Below are 15,006 nucleotides of genomic sequence, written 5' to 3' on the forward strand. Positions count from 1 at the left end.
TTTTTTTCTTATTTGCTGTCAAAATATCATATAGAAATTTGACTTTAATAGTGGTTATTTGTAGTTAGTCATTTTATCTGTAATGAGTTTTAACCATTCTGTAGAGTCACATAAGGGGGTGTCAGTAAAAAATACGTGATTAGCCCTCTATTATGTTGGATATATGAGTATCTCTCTTAGCCCGCGTAAATTTAAGAGAGTTAAGATATAAAGGATTTATTAAAGGATTTTTGAAATGTTTATATGAAACTTTTGTGTTGTCAGCCTTAAAACAACAGATCTAATGCTCTGGAAGTCACAAGAATCAATGAATTTTTATTTGAATTTCTATTTATTCTTTACTTGATAATGAAGGCAGTACTAATGACCAGTAAGTAAGACTAATGAATGTTAATATCTTCAGCCGTAAGAACAATCAATCAGTCTAGTTAAACACTACATGAATTTCAAATATTCTCTGTGGTGACACCTTTCTCTGGGAAAGGGCTGATAAATGATTGAGCTAAACTTAACCTGCCTTTTTTTTAAAGACTTTTGTAACTTTCCAGTAAAATTTGCTATTATGACTCAGAGCATATAGTATCAAGAATTGTTCCTCTAGAAACACATGTGGGAGAGGAAGAACACCTTGACAACATTTCTCACTCAAATGTGATGTGTCAAGTGCCCAGAAGTACCAGCTCACCTTAAACCCCTCAAAATAAGACAGAAGTGGTCCCTGATTTTGAGACTGGTTGACTGAGCACAAATTAATTTTACTTTATTTTTCTATTTATTGAGAGACCTCCATTTTAGGCAACACTTCGCTTATATAATAAATCTTGTAATAGAACTGTTAACTAATGTAGAATCGTGTAGTTTAAATCATCCTAACGGCTGAACAATGATCACTGTGTCCAGAAAAATAAGCGATATTTCAAAAAAAAAACCCTTTCAACTGTGATCTCTCACTCCCTCGAGCTTTCTTGGAGTAAGTTTTGTTTTCTAAATACAGAGTTGATCACATGCCAAACAGCAATCTAAATCACAACCAACTTACAAAGTTATTGAAACATAAGCAGATAAAATGAGGCTGTAGTCCAATGAAGTGCAGTTGTACACAACTTAGATACTGACTTAGACTCGTGAAGACTTGGCCAAGCTTGATTGTGCAGAGGAAGGCACATATCTCTGACTTCGATTCTCAGCTGGGAACTTTCTCTTTGAAGTAGGAACTAAAGCTGCTCAGCCCTTCTGTGAGAAATCATGGGACATTCTCCAACAGCTCAATAGTTAGGGCACTGATTTTGGATGTGGGACACTTAATCAGACTTGGCATAAAAGACATGAACCAGGTTCTCATTCTCTCAAGACAAGACCTACCTACATGCTATTCTGTAAAGAAGCCAGCTTCTTCTGTTTCATTTCGTGTAAAACAATTAAATATTAATTGGGTCATAGACAGGCGAGGAGAATTTTATCCTGCAGTGCAATGTTCAGCACATTTGACTGGCAAGAGGCACAGATAGGTCCAAATCCCTGCTCCAGTGTCTATTTAATTGTGGATATAGGTGGCACTGTTTCTGTGCAAGATACAAGGTTATCACATCCCAGTTTATCCAGTAGACCAATGGCTAAAACACTCAACTGACATAAGAAAGAACTGTTTTCTCCAAATTGGCCGGAGTAGCTATCTGCCATTCAGCAGGGTCATATGATTATTAATATATCAGATATACCAAGACATTCTCCATGTAAGACAAATCTGTGTCCTCAGGCTTCATTGGGCTTAGTTGTAAGGTAGGTCCCCAAGTACTGAGGCTGTGTTAAGATACTGCACATAATCACAGGCAGAAATATGGGTGCCAAAAATTATTTTCCTCCTTGGCAGGTTAGGAGGCTTTGGGGATTTTGAGAATCTGTCATGTCTAATGTTGAAGGCTAGAGTCTCTTTGTGGATCTACCTACCACAAAGCTTTCATGAAGTAAATTTGTCAACCCATTTGCTAGCCAACCAGAGCTATCAGAGCAGTTCTGTACATTATGGAGTTCAAAAATCCCTGTTTGGATTGCCACTTTGCCATGTTTTCATAGTGGCTCCTGGCTGGTACTTACTTAGGACCAGTTTTCCACTTGTATCTGACCCTTAACCAGCCTGCAAGTAAAAACTGGTGCAAGAGAATGACAGTAATTAAGTTAGTTTGAAAATCTGCTAGATAAAACAAGAAAACTACAATTATTCATTTTCTCTGTGACACGTTTTATGACTCTGTTGTACTTAGCATTAGGAATACATTGCTTTGAAAAGCTTCCTAAACTGAGCAATTTTACTGTTTCAAGGTTCTGCCAGCTGCAAAAAGAAATCCCTGAAGGCAGGAAATCAGCAGCAGGTTACAAGGATTTTATGTTCCATAGAATCAGATTTTGTTTCTCAAAACTAAAACATTTGGTCCTTATTGGTCAGGAAGATAACCTTCCCCCTGTAAATCAGCACTTGGCTGCCTCGTTTGTTCTGCATGTCAGATGGACTAAAACAATAAAAGATGTAGAGTTGTGACCTCAGCCCATCCATCTTCACTGAATGCTCCTCACTTCAAAGCCTATGTTTTGTTCTTCAAATGCACATGCTTTTCTGAGCCCTTGTATATACTCAGAAGTTTTGCAGGCATAGCTATGATGGTAAGGAATTTGGTTTTTTTTTTTTTTTCTTCTGATTGTCACTGTGCTTCTAAAGGCTCTTAGGTAGATATTAATGAATTAGTGAATTGATATTAGTGAATTACTACTTTTCTTAAAAGCATAATCTCCCTTGAAGTACAACTGTAGTTGTTATCAGCTACATTTGCAGTGCTTTCCAAGTACAGACCAAGTTTTAACCTTGAAACAAACCATGCAGTTTAAGTCACAAACATTTTGTATTTGGCATTTTTAGTGGAGGTATATATCTTCCCTTTCTTTTTTACAAAATTTAACAAGCTGCTCAAACAAGAAGGAGACTTTAGACATAGAAGTAGTTGTTGTAGAGAGCAGTACCCTACAAACTATTGAATAAAGCTCCCGAGGGAAGAATGGAAAGCAGTGTCACTCCAGCCCATGTTTGCACTGACAGTAGTACCAAGGTTAAAACCAGGAATCACTGAAGACTATTTTGGTATGTCAGATGTCTCCTCATCATGTTGCTCAGTGCATAGGGAAGGTCCTAGGGGATTAGAATTAACATGATAGTAACAGATTATTAGGTCTTGCCAACAGAACATTTAAAATTCCCCAAACTGATCCTTTACTTGGTGGTGTAGAGAGGATGGGAGGTACAATGTTGTGTCAGCTGGTCTCAGAGCTAAATTCTGATTGCTCACTTTACCAGGGAAAAATGCCATTGTTTTTTCTCCAGACTGTCTTGGTTTTCATTCTAAAGAACTCTACAGTACTGCATAATGCATCTTTTACACAAAGCAGACACATCTTTTACTGACATTTCCAATTGGGAAAACTTGAAAACTTGTGTGAGAGCCGCATAATTTTTTTTACCCCGTTTCAGTTAATGATGAATGTGGCTTTCCTACAGAGTTTTCACTTACACACACCAAAGGATGTTCTACCTAGCCTCATTCAAGATATCACTTCTTGAACTACAAATACCCGACAAGAAAGGGGTCTGTCACAGACAGACATGCCAATCTCCACATGTAAGACGTACCACAATTAAAGAGAAGTTTTGAGTGTGCTACAGAGCTTCAGATTTCAGTGGGGTGAGCCCTGTAAGGTCCCTATTAAGTCCTGACCTTGCTGAAGTCTGTGACAAAATATGCTACAAACACGCATCCTGTCTGGCAAAAATTCTTTGTATACCAGCTGTTGTAACTGATTGCACTAAATTTAATGGAATTTAGAAACTTGTTTTTTATGTGTGCAAGACTGTGTATGTATAAATACACACATGCATACATATGTGTGTGTACATGTCATGCTTCTAAAACCAGGTACCTTTAAAGTAGGTCAGAGTGACTGTTTCATTATAAAGTCACTAAATACCACTACATCTAGAGTAGGCCTTGATGGTCACATGGTTCACAGCAAAAGAAGGTAAATAGTTTTGAGCAAGCAAGTAAAAAGTCACGATGCAATGAGAACAAAAAAGATGCACATTATTATGCATATTCCTAGTTTTAAAATATTACCACTAGATAAACAACACTTAGGAAGTATTTACTGTTGCATGAAAAGTTTCTAAAATAATTAAGCCAAGAATCAATTAAATTACAGAGTCAGAAGAGTGAAAGGTTGAATTAATTCTAATGTATTTGAAAGTGCTGCTTTAAGGACTTTGGCTATTCCTAATTTGAAGCCTGAACTACTTTGCTCAGAACCCTATTCCCATTTCAGTGGGATAACTAATGTGAGTAAAGTCAGGTGTGCACTTAAATGCTCGTAGGGTTGGTGTTTAATGGTTAGACAACTAATCTGCTGAAAATGTTAATGGAAAGAAATAAGATTATTAAGTCAAACAAAGTCATTTCCTCAACCCCAGTGCTCTTTGAGGAAAAGTCTCAAAAATGCACTTTTTCATTTGTTCCCTTTACTAAAACACTGATAGTTTTGTTTTTTCTGCAGCAAATTTTATTAAACAATGATTCTCTGTTTTGGCTTTATTTGCATGTGCTACTCCAGTACAGATACTTTGTGTTGGTGAAACAGGCCTACAATGTAACCCCTACATACCATTGCATTTTTTTAAAGGAATTAACATTAAAAAAAGAGCTTTTACAATAGTAAATAATAACTCTGTTTCTCCTTCTCCTGCAACATATCCTTCAGTTGCTTTGGACAAATTATCCAAATTCAACTGGATTTAGGGGACAGGGGAAAAAGAAAAAGAAAGAAAGAAAACCATCCCCCATCTCCAGGAATGTGCGTACACTGAAGGAAGACAAACATGAGTTTGTCTTTTGAAAAATGCAAGCATGCCAAGTACTTCTGCTGAGGGAAACAGTCATGTGTACAGTACCCACTTCACCTCTGCTTCACCTAAGTTCCTTTTCTAAAGGGGGTCCCCTATACCATAGCCAACAAGAAAACTGTCCCCCTTTCCCAACACCAATGTTTCAATATGCATGAGCATATGCATAATATTCCATGTGCATAATATTGAAGTGACCTGCACATTACACTATGGTCTCAAAATGTTTGGAAGCAGTATGCTTTGTCTCAGATCACTAGAGAAACTGATCATTAACATACCTATTTGTTTTAATTGCAGTTAAAAGTAGAAGGTACATGTTTATTTCCTGAGAAAATAAGATCCAAAACTGTGGTTCATACTTCTTCTTGCTTCATTTTACAATTATTATTGCCTCCCTTGATGAAATAATATGCTCAATCCTGCACATGCAGAACTTCTGCTTTTCTTTTAGGTGTTGTAGATGCTTACAGTTATTGCCAGGGTCCTGCATGGGTGGTTGTATGTACAGATTCCTGTTCTTCAGGAAAGACACTGACTTCACCTTTGCTCTCTGCAGTCACAGGTGTCACCTGCAAGGGTCTCAGTGCAGGCTCGATCTTATGGGAACAACTGAGGTTCCAGTATTGCTCAGGTACCTGTATTTATGATGATGTTTGAAGTTCTCTGATAATGCCCAGAAATAAAAGTCCAGAGGTAAAGATTGTCCTATCCAGGTTCATTTGCTGGAGAAGCCTTTTAAATATTACTAGAGAGCAGATATTGTCATCCAAATAGGTTTACAATCACAGACCTATATTCTAAGTTGTTTATTTGGGCTTTTTTTTCTGTTTTTGTGATAAGAAAACCTGGCTACATGGCATATTTTACTGACTTGTTTTTGCTGCTTTGTAGTTTTCTTTTCATCTGTCAAGAGGTTACATGACAGGATTTTTTTGCCCTTGAATGTCTTTTCGGTCTCACCTTTACTTCAGAGGAATATATGATTTTCTTTGTGAAGGATATAACACAAGCCCTTTATGAAACTCTTAGAAAAACATTCCTAGCTTTACCCAAACCCACCATGTTGCCATGCACACCTGCCTCAGAAAAGAGCAAATCCTGGCACGCTACCTCAGATGCATGCCCATGCAAGTTGGTGGAAGTTCATCCATGCCAAGGCTCAGAATCTGACCCAATTTAAGATCAGTCTTTATGGCTAAGACAAAAAAACCCACCAAACCCAGAAAATCTGTGGAACCGAGCATGCTTGAACACGTTTAACTATTGTTTTTCTACACTGCAGAACTCCAGCATAATTTTCCATTGGTGCACCCATATTGATGGCATTTTGGTGGCATTCTGCATTCAGATGCTCATGAACAAAGTTGTACTAGCAAAGCTACAGTGGCATAATAAAATTGCTACTGTCTTTTTACTATTTCAGAGGTCTGCATACTGATTAGGAATACTTTCAATTTAGTATTATTAATTGGTACTCGTTTAATGGTGTACTCTCTCAGTTTAACCAAAGCAACTCAGTGGACACTATGAGTGGACTCAGTAGACAAAACAGCCATCTCCAACCTAAAACAGGCACATCAGGATACCTGGAATCATAGAGTTTTTAGGAGCTTTGTTTCAGCAGAAATGAGTGTTTGTGTGAAACAATAAAGAGTGAGAATCACCATAGAAACAGGTAGATATAAGGTACAAAACAATAGGACATAAGCCCTTGGGAACCTGACCTTAGGAGAAACCCAGAAAGAAAGTTTTCTCACTGAGAGCTGGAGGAGACAGGCTTGAATTTCTAAACAAAAATTCTTCCTGTATACTCGAAAGGGAGACTTTATCTATTATTTATGAATGAGAGGACTGCATGAAGAATATCTGGCTCTATCATCAGTTTCTCCTCCTCATGAAGCAGTTGAGAGGCTTCCAAATTTAGCCTAATTCATGTTGTCAGAGAAAATAGACTCTTTTTTCCCTCATTTAAATTTTCAACAGAATTTCCTTGTAATCTCAGTACAGGCACTTCCTGAAGTCATTGATTCACCATCTGTAAATTTGGGATACTGACTAGAGGAGGGTCAATAAGCAAGTATTGTGAAGTCAAAGGCTAGAAGAATACTGCTTGCACAGTCTGTCTACCTATGGATTTGCAAGTGTTAAGTTAAGCTCCACAGTTGTCAATAAGTGGCAGAGAGTTCTCCTGGTGATGAATCAAAATTACAATGGTAAGCACCTTAAGGCTACAACAATGCCACTGCTCCTTGCCATTACAGAACCTCTATAAGCAAGAAGAGTTGCTCTTCAAATGTTGCAAAACAGAAACACTGGCCTTATCTCTGAGTATAGGAGGTCCTTAGGCAGAGCTCTTTCACTAAGATTATCTCATCCTTGAACTTCCAGATCTTTTCTTGTCTCCAAGTAAGTTATGATGTTTATAGTTTTCTCTGAATGTAATACATGTCAACACAGCCCTGGAGCTGGCTGGAAAGAAAAGGATCAGAATTTTCAGTCTAATCTAGTTAGTTGGATAGATCTTGTGCGATGTCTCAAGTACCAGTATTATGTGCACATTTTGGTTTGGTCACTTGAGAAATGATTTAATATAAGCATACTTAATAGAAATTCACTTAGAAGAAGACAGAGTCATGGACAACTATATCTTGTTATGGTGAGAAGTTTATATTTGCCTGCCTTAGTTTGGCTGAGTACAAAATTACAATGATGCATACCTCATTATTACAAAACCACTATCACCATTATTCAAATTTATTCTATTACAGGAGAGTTTATTTTAAATGTTACACAGTTTAAACTTGGGCTCAAATTGGAACATAAACCAAAGATTTAGGTCTATCCACAATGGCTATTTTCAGTGCTGGTGAGGCATAAAAATCTAATGAGTACTAAGAGTTTATGAAGTGGTGTAATAACTGAGGGGCACAGGGCTATAGTATTAACATTACTAGTATAAGTGTTGTTAGTATACAACTTTGAAGTATAGAGCTCAAAGTCTTTCATGCAGCAGCTCAGGTTTGTACTGAAACAATGTTTGACATGCACTTTTTGTGTAACACTTAGAGATTTTGGAACAGTTTACGGTATTTGGTTTCACACTGAAGCGATATTCTTCCCCCCTTTCAAAGATAAAAAAGGATTTTTAAAATAAAGTCTTTCTACATTGTTCAATAAACCTGCTGGATGAGCTGTGACTCCATAAAGTTTAGGAACTCATTTATTATGTTGGTAGATCAGACACTGCATTTATTCACACAGTGCATCTCTAAAACTTAGCTTTCATTAAAGCTGTGGGGAAGCCCAGTTTTTCTCCCTTCACTCGAGAAGGTGAAGCTCAAGAAGATAATTAACCATGAAACAATGAGGAGGCTTGCTGGGTAAGCACTAGTGTGAAAACAGTTACTCCTCACAAAAGAGGGGAAATTAGCTGGCTGGATAAAAAAGGAAGTGTCAGACTGGAAGACTGAAGGGACTGCCAGCATAAGTAGATATCTCTATGCATCATTAATGCAATTTTTTTAACACTTAAACTTCACTGCTTTCTAAATTTAAATGCATTTAAATGCAATGTGTTAGGGGAGATTAATATGCCATTTTAAAATAATTTCTCTTAAACTTTCCATTTTCATGTTTCACCAGTTTTAGTTACCCTTCCCACGTATGAAAAAATCACTGCCTCTTAGTATTGTATTCTTGTTTACAAAGCCAATGTAAACAGAGTGTTCTAAAAAGATTCAGTTTGTGCATTGTATTTCACAAGCCCATTATTTTACATTAATGCAGATATTTTTATGAACAGAAAGTTTGTTTTGATTTTACTGTTTCACAGAGTAAAGATTTATGATGTGTGTTTCCTTTCAAAACTTCCTTCTACTTGAACAGTGTTCCCTGAAGCAGCCACATTTTTGGCAGAAATTCAGTTATATGCTATGCCAAAAGAAATAGAATAAACAAACACTGTTTAATGCAGCTGGCTAGGTAATTTACATATTACTGCACACCAAATGTGAAGACCTGAATATGGATTAGAGCTACAATGATGACACAAATGTCTTATATGTAGGGAAAAATGAAATTCAGATCATCATTGCTAACAATTCACATTTTATTATTTAGTGTATGTTATAGTACCTCTGACACATAAATGCATGTGCATATTTAAACATTAAGTAGAAGTATGTACTGTACTTTCTGTATATTTTACAGAAAAATGTGATAAAAATATCTCAAAAAACTGTTAAGTGGGTACATTTTTCAAAGTTTTCTTCTGGTGAGAGCAGACTACCTAAATGGTCACATCCTGGTCTTTGAAAATAGTAAAAAAAAAAAAAACAAAACAACAAACAAACAAACAAAAATCCACAACAAAAACCCCCACACAAACAATAAAAACCAAACAGAACACCAAAAAACCCACAAATTCAGTGGAAACCCTCTAGACATTCCTTAAAACTTCTTTGCTATATGTAAAAATATAGTGTATAGTGTATAGTGTATAGTGTATAGTGTATAGTGTATAGTGTATAGTGTAGTGTAGTGTAGTGTAGTGTAGTGTAGTGTAGTATAGCATAGCATAGCATAGCATAGCATAGCATAGCATAGCATAGCATAGCATAGCATAGTATAGTATAGTATAGTATAGGCATCCAAATCTGCAAGCTCATATGCTTTCAAAAAACATCTGCCATTTTGGGTGAGATCAACAGTGCGATTCAACTGAGTCCGTCTCCTGCAGTGGCCAGTAGTGAAAGTTTATGGAAAAGTTAAAAACCTCTCAAACACATAGGATACTATAGCAGCTGAGAAGTCACCCTGTGGGGACTTTCAGATTTGGAATTCAATAAGCATTTGTTGACGTCTCCTCCATGTTTTTGTCTTTATTACCTACTGAACTAATTTGTATTTTTGATACCCACAACATCCTGTAGGAACAAGTGCCATTTTTATTATGCACTGCATGAAAATAAAAATAATTTTAAATCTCCTGCCTGATAATTTCATTGGATACCTTGTACTTTGTGTGTTAAGAAAAAGAGTGAATAATTGTACCTTATTTATTTTCACGCATTTTTAAAATAGTTTTTGATTGTATTCCTGTCTGCTTACAGCTGATGCAGCTCCTAGAACATCCTATAATATTGAACAATGAAACTCTGATTATGCATATACTTACTGAAGATCCTGCAAATGCATTTCCATAACGACTGCAGGATTGGGGCCCTACCATCCAACATTGAAGACCCTTGTAAGATGGTGTCACTGGAAATTAAACAGATGTCGAATGCTCTCTATTAACCCTCTCCCTCTCCAGAAGGCAAAGGAGAAAAGGGAGAGAGACTTATGGGTTGGAAAATTAAAAACAGCTTTAATAAAACAATTACAATGAAAAAACATGTAAAAATATTAATATTATTACTGCTTCTACTGCTACTAGAAATAATGAAATATATACAAAAGCAATATAGAGCTCCCCAAAAAAGGATCATGGAATTTCATGCTGTGGTGGCGAGCAGGGATGCTGCTGGAGGGCATGTGCCAAGAAGTCCTGGACTGGACTCTGCAGCAGATGGGAACCAGATTCAGGAATGCACAGATTTGCATTGGAAGCAAAAGAACGGGCAGAGTCCCTCATGGACACCAGCCATAGAAGAAAAGGGACCTGATCCCCATGATCCCTCAGCTTTAAAATGAGTATGACATGTATGGAATGGAATACTTTGTTGGTCAATTTGGGGTCACCTGTTCTGTATCCTCCTTCCCACACATGTGACCCTTTTATGTCATTTCACTTGTGGAACACAAGATATTTAGAAGTGACTAGGGATAAGTATAAACTTGGGCCTTTCTGCAGATTATTCCTACAGTTACCTTAGTAACAACTGTAAACAATAAGCGTTATCAATTCTAGAAGAAGATACTGACTGAAATAATGTAGTCAACTTTAAAAAGTGCACTTACTTGAAGAAACTTAAGTGAAAGGAAATTTTACTGAAAGGAGAAACGGTTCTGTATTAGACAAAACCAGGACAAATGGAAATAATTGCTGTGCAACATGCTAGAAAATAAGGTTTCTTTCCCTCTTTCTAAAACCTATTTTGTCTGAGAACTCTTGAAACAAAATATTAGAAAATTAGCTTCAACTAAACTTACTTGCAGAGCTGGGGTCATTAGAGATGCAGTGCAACAAGTCATTAAATTAATTAAAAAATCACAAGTTTGTGACTTTTGTATTTCCCTTAACTCTGATTTTTTAAACAGTGCTGGCCTGAGCCATGATCTCATGTGGCACTTAACTGCCTAAATAGCAAGTAAGTTCTTTTGAAATAAGACCTCTGTCCTTGAAAATAAAACCCTATCTTTTTATCTTGCTTTTGTAATTAGGGTTTTTTTTTTCCATTTAAATGATGTTTGATGGTTCTTTCAGCATCTGCATGCATTGAAAATTTCTGAATATTACATATTTTCCTACTAAAACTGATTATTCCTGAGAATTCATTTGAAGATTTTACGCATCTTACAATTCTAATGAACATTTCAGCAGTAGGGAATGTCTTTTTATCAAAGTTGTGCAAAGTACTTTACCCACAATGTTTTGACCATTATTTGATTTGTAGTATGGAAAAGAGATGAATAGGTTGACAGAATACATGCTACCATGCTCTAAAGACCTAAATCTGTTACTGTGATGTCAATTTTTCCCATTATAAAATTATAAAGCTCATATTTCTAGATTTTATAGGATTGTTTTCTGCTGTCTGAAAACTTGAATTTTTCTAATTACTTGTTAAATATTTATTTCAAAAATCACAGCAAGTTGGTTTACTATTATTGTAGCTATCTATAATTGCAAAGAAATTTAAATTGTTAGATACCCCACCAATGAGGATCAAATGCTATTACCTATGAGAGCTATGACAGTGTTTTCATGAAACTTACTACCATGGGACTGTGGATGAACAAGCCACAAGAAATTTTCTAGTAGGTTTCACTATAATGCAAGCTAAAAACTTAAACGTAACCAACACCATCAGCATCAGCAGGAAACGCTGTATGTCCAGAAATTTCCGTGCAGATAAGAAGATTAAAAGAGCAAGAATGCTGAACTACTCTTTCTGCTCTAGGTGGCTCACATTATGGAGCAAAGATAAACTGCACTGGAAGAGGCTCCTCAAGAAAGTCTATTCCTAGCATTGTCCATATGGAAACTGTGCTACACGTGAAGACTTTCTATCCAATGCTCCCTTTTCATTAACAGAAAAGAACAAAGGCCATGCAAGCAATCCAGTAGAACTGGTGAGTATGTTTGCTCTCAACCTTAACAATTCAGCCTACTCTCAAAGCCTCTTGGATACCAGAGAAAGTTAGGAGTATGTACCTCTACTTTCTGTCCTTTCCAAAGGGAGAGCTCAGGTTTACTAAGGTTTAACAGAGATTGTGAAATAGTGAAATCTCTGGAGTCTGGGTTAACCATTAGCCTCTTCTTGCCTAGTTCAACTGAAAACTAAAGAGTCCATCATGTGATTAAAATTACAGTAACAGCTCAAAGTCTGACTTGGTGGCAGTGAGCTCAGATGACTACCTCTGAGGGTTTGCTCTCTCAGAAGACTGGAATTTGTTCCCATTTGGCTGAGGTTATGAGTTTGAATACACACCTTGCTTGGGCTTCCTATCATTTTACAAAGCATGGCAAAATATTACAACATCTGCCAAAGCAAGAGAAACGGTTGAATAATTTATCAGATTGCAACATTCCATGGAGTATTTAATTTGTGGATTGTTACCCTATGCTGTTAGTTAGTTGTGACAGAAAGTTTTGCAGTCTCTGAGGATGTCTTCTTTTTTCTTTCTATTTACTCTAAAAGCTTACCACTGCAAGTGACCACTCAGGAGGTTTTCTCAAGAATATGAGAGACCAGATACCTGAATTTTTCTTTATATTTGACTAAACTCCATTGGCTCTGCATTTTTTTTTTACCAAAACTTGTTCAATAAGAAGGATTTTATCAGCTTCGGTTTTGCCAGATCATCCAGACTCTGCATACTGCTGTGATGGCTGCTATCATAACTATGGCTGGTCCTCAATAAAATTATGAGAAACAGAGAATTTCTTGCAAGAATGTGGGCATATCACCTACCTTCAATTAAAGCCCAAGGAAAATCTAGACTGATGTTCACCATTTCTGTAACTTCATTTTAGGTCATAGAGATAATTATTCCATCACAAATCAGGCATGCAATGCAACCCAAAAGCTCAAAAACATTCACCTCAGGTATGAGGATGGTGCATCACACTGTGGACTCTACAATCAAATATCCATTCACTTAAAAAACATATTTTAAGGAAACACCAAAGTGAGCAGTCTTCAGTGTTGAAATACAAGGAAAACAAGATGACTGTCAGAAACAAATACAAGCAATCAAGATTGTACTGTCATACACTATATGAAGAAGGCCAATATCGAAACAAAAATAACTGTGATAGATACTGAAAAAAAACAAGCTGTAAAGGTTCAAACATAAGTAATTTAATAATTACTTTGTGAGGCCTAAATCATGTAATAGGTGTTCAGCACTTTACAACGTGTAGTGTATCCTCCTCAGCCAATGAAGTTAATCGTCAGTCAGTTCTTTGCACTAGTACCAGGCACTTCCGATGAACTTTTAAATTTTATGCAAAATTTTTAGCTAGATCCCACCTCACAAAATAATGGCTTCTGATAAAATAAGAATGTTTTAGAAACCAAGTTTTTGTTTAGTGAAGCTATCTAACAAATAGCTGAACAGTGACAAACTATTTTTTTACGATTTTGTGTGTGTGTTTTTTGCCTTGTTTTGTTATTTAAGCTTAGAACAAATGGTATTCCATAGCTTGAAAAAATATTGCACCAGTGAAATAAACATAGAGAAGTGAAGGGGAGACACCATGCCTAGCATTATTAAAAACTTTTCTTCTCCAGATAGCATCTCAGAAACAGATAAATAGAAAAAAAATAAAGATATCAGATCAGAAGCAATATAGTACTTTTAAACAATTTGTTTTTCAAAGTTCATTATAAAGAATGAAATGAAGAGGAAGCTGGAAAAAAGTCCCAAACAGAGCTTTAAAAAGGCTCTTCACATCCTAAGAAACAAGCTCATGGAAAAGACAGAGGTGCCTTTTTTTTTTTTTTTTAAAAGTGAGCTGTCTCACCATTGCAGATTTTCCCAAGTCCTTACAACTCTAATTAAAATGTGGTAATTGGTTATGTTACCTCAATTACCATGATGCATGGACATTGATGCAAAGCGACACCAATTGAATCCCTTGGGTGTTATACCCCAAGGCCATCCCATTTATTGTGGCCTTATTATTTTCAATTATGTGGCTGGATGTACAGCATACTTTCAAGCCAATAGAGATGGGGGCTTTACTGGTCATAAAGTGTAGTGTACACACAGGATGACTCAGGAGAAGAAGAGAAATAAGAATTTTTTTTTTTTTTCATGAAGCATAGTAGTGAACATAGTGATCAGATTTCAGACATTTTCAGGGCAATGTGAGAATTGTAGCACCTTAACTCAAATCTCCTTAACTCAAAAATCTCCATTTTAGAAGCATGATTAATATTGTCCCTCCAATAATTAGCCCTGTCTGTTGCATAAGAAAAGAGATTGTATGCTCCATAAAAAAAGATAAGTTTCTTATTCAATGAATGAACAGTCTGGATACAAAGTAGTTTCTCCAGCTACCAAAAAGGCCAGAATATTGAATTGAGACTTAAGAAGTGAAATCCATTAGAAACTGCAGTTCTGCCTCTCTCCCAGCCACAACATTACAATAGTCTCATATACTCCAATTGGTAAAACAGTCCCAGAAAAGTGAATTTCCATGGTCACCTCATTGTAGCCTTCTATGCAGAGACATATCTGGACTGGACAGGACATCCCCAAACTGTGAACATCTGTAGCGGCTGGAATCACCCACTGAGGTTCAACACATAATTTACATTAAGTGTATCACTGGCTGAGCAAAAGACCAAAACCAATTCCATAAAACAACTTACATATTCCCACCTTGACTTAAC

The 15,006-nt window shown here is 36.4% G+C and overlaps 1 protein-coding gene across 3 annotated transcripts in view; it reads right to left on the reverse strand.

Annotated features, from left to right (window-relative positions):
- Nucleotides 1-15,006, reverse strand: part of AKAP6 (A-kinase anchoring protein 6) — a 232,747-nt gene that overhangs the window by 9,694 nt on the left and 208,047 nt on the right. The gene's annotated exons all lie outside the window — the stretch shown is intronic.

The sequence above is a fragment of the Streptopelia decaocto genome (genome assembly GCF_964273445.1).
Source record: "Streptopelia decaocto genome assembly, chromosome: 7".
Lineage (NCBI taxonomy): Eukaryota > Metazoa > Chordata > Aves > Columbiformes > Columbidae > Streptopelia > Streptopelia decaocto.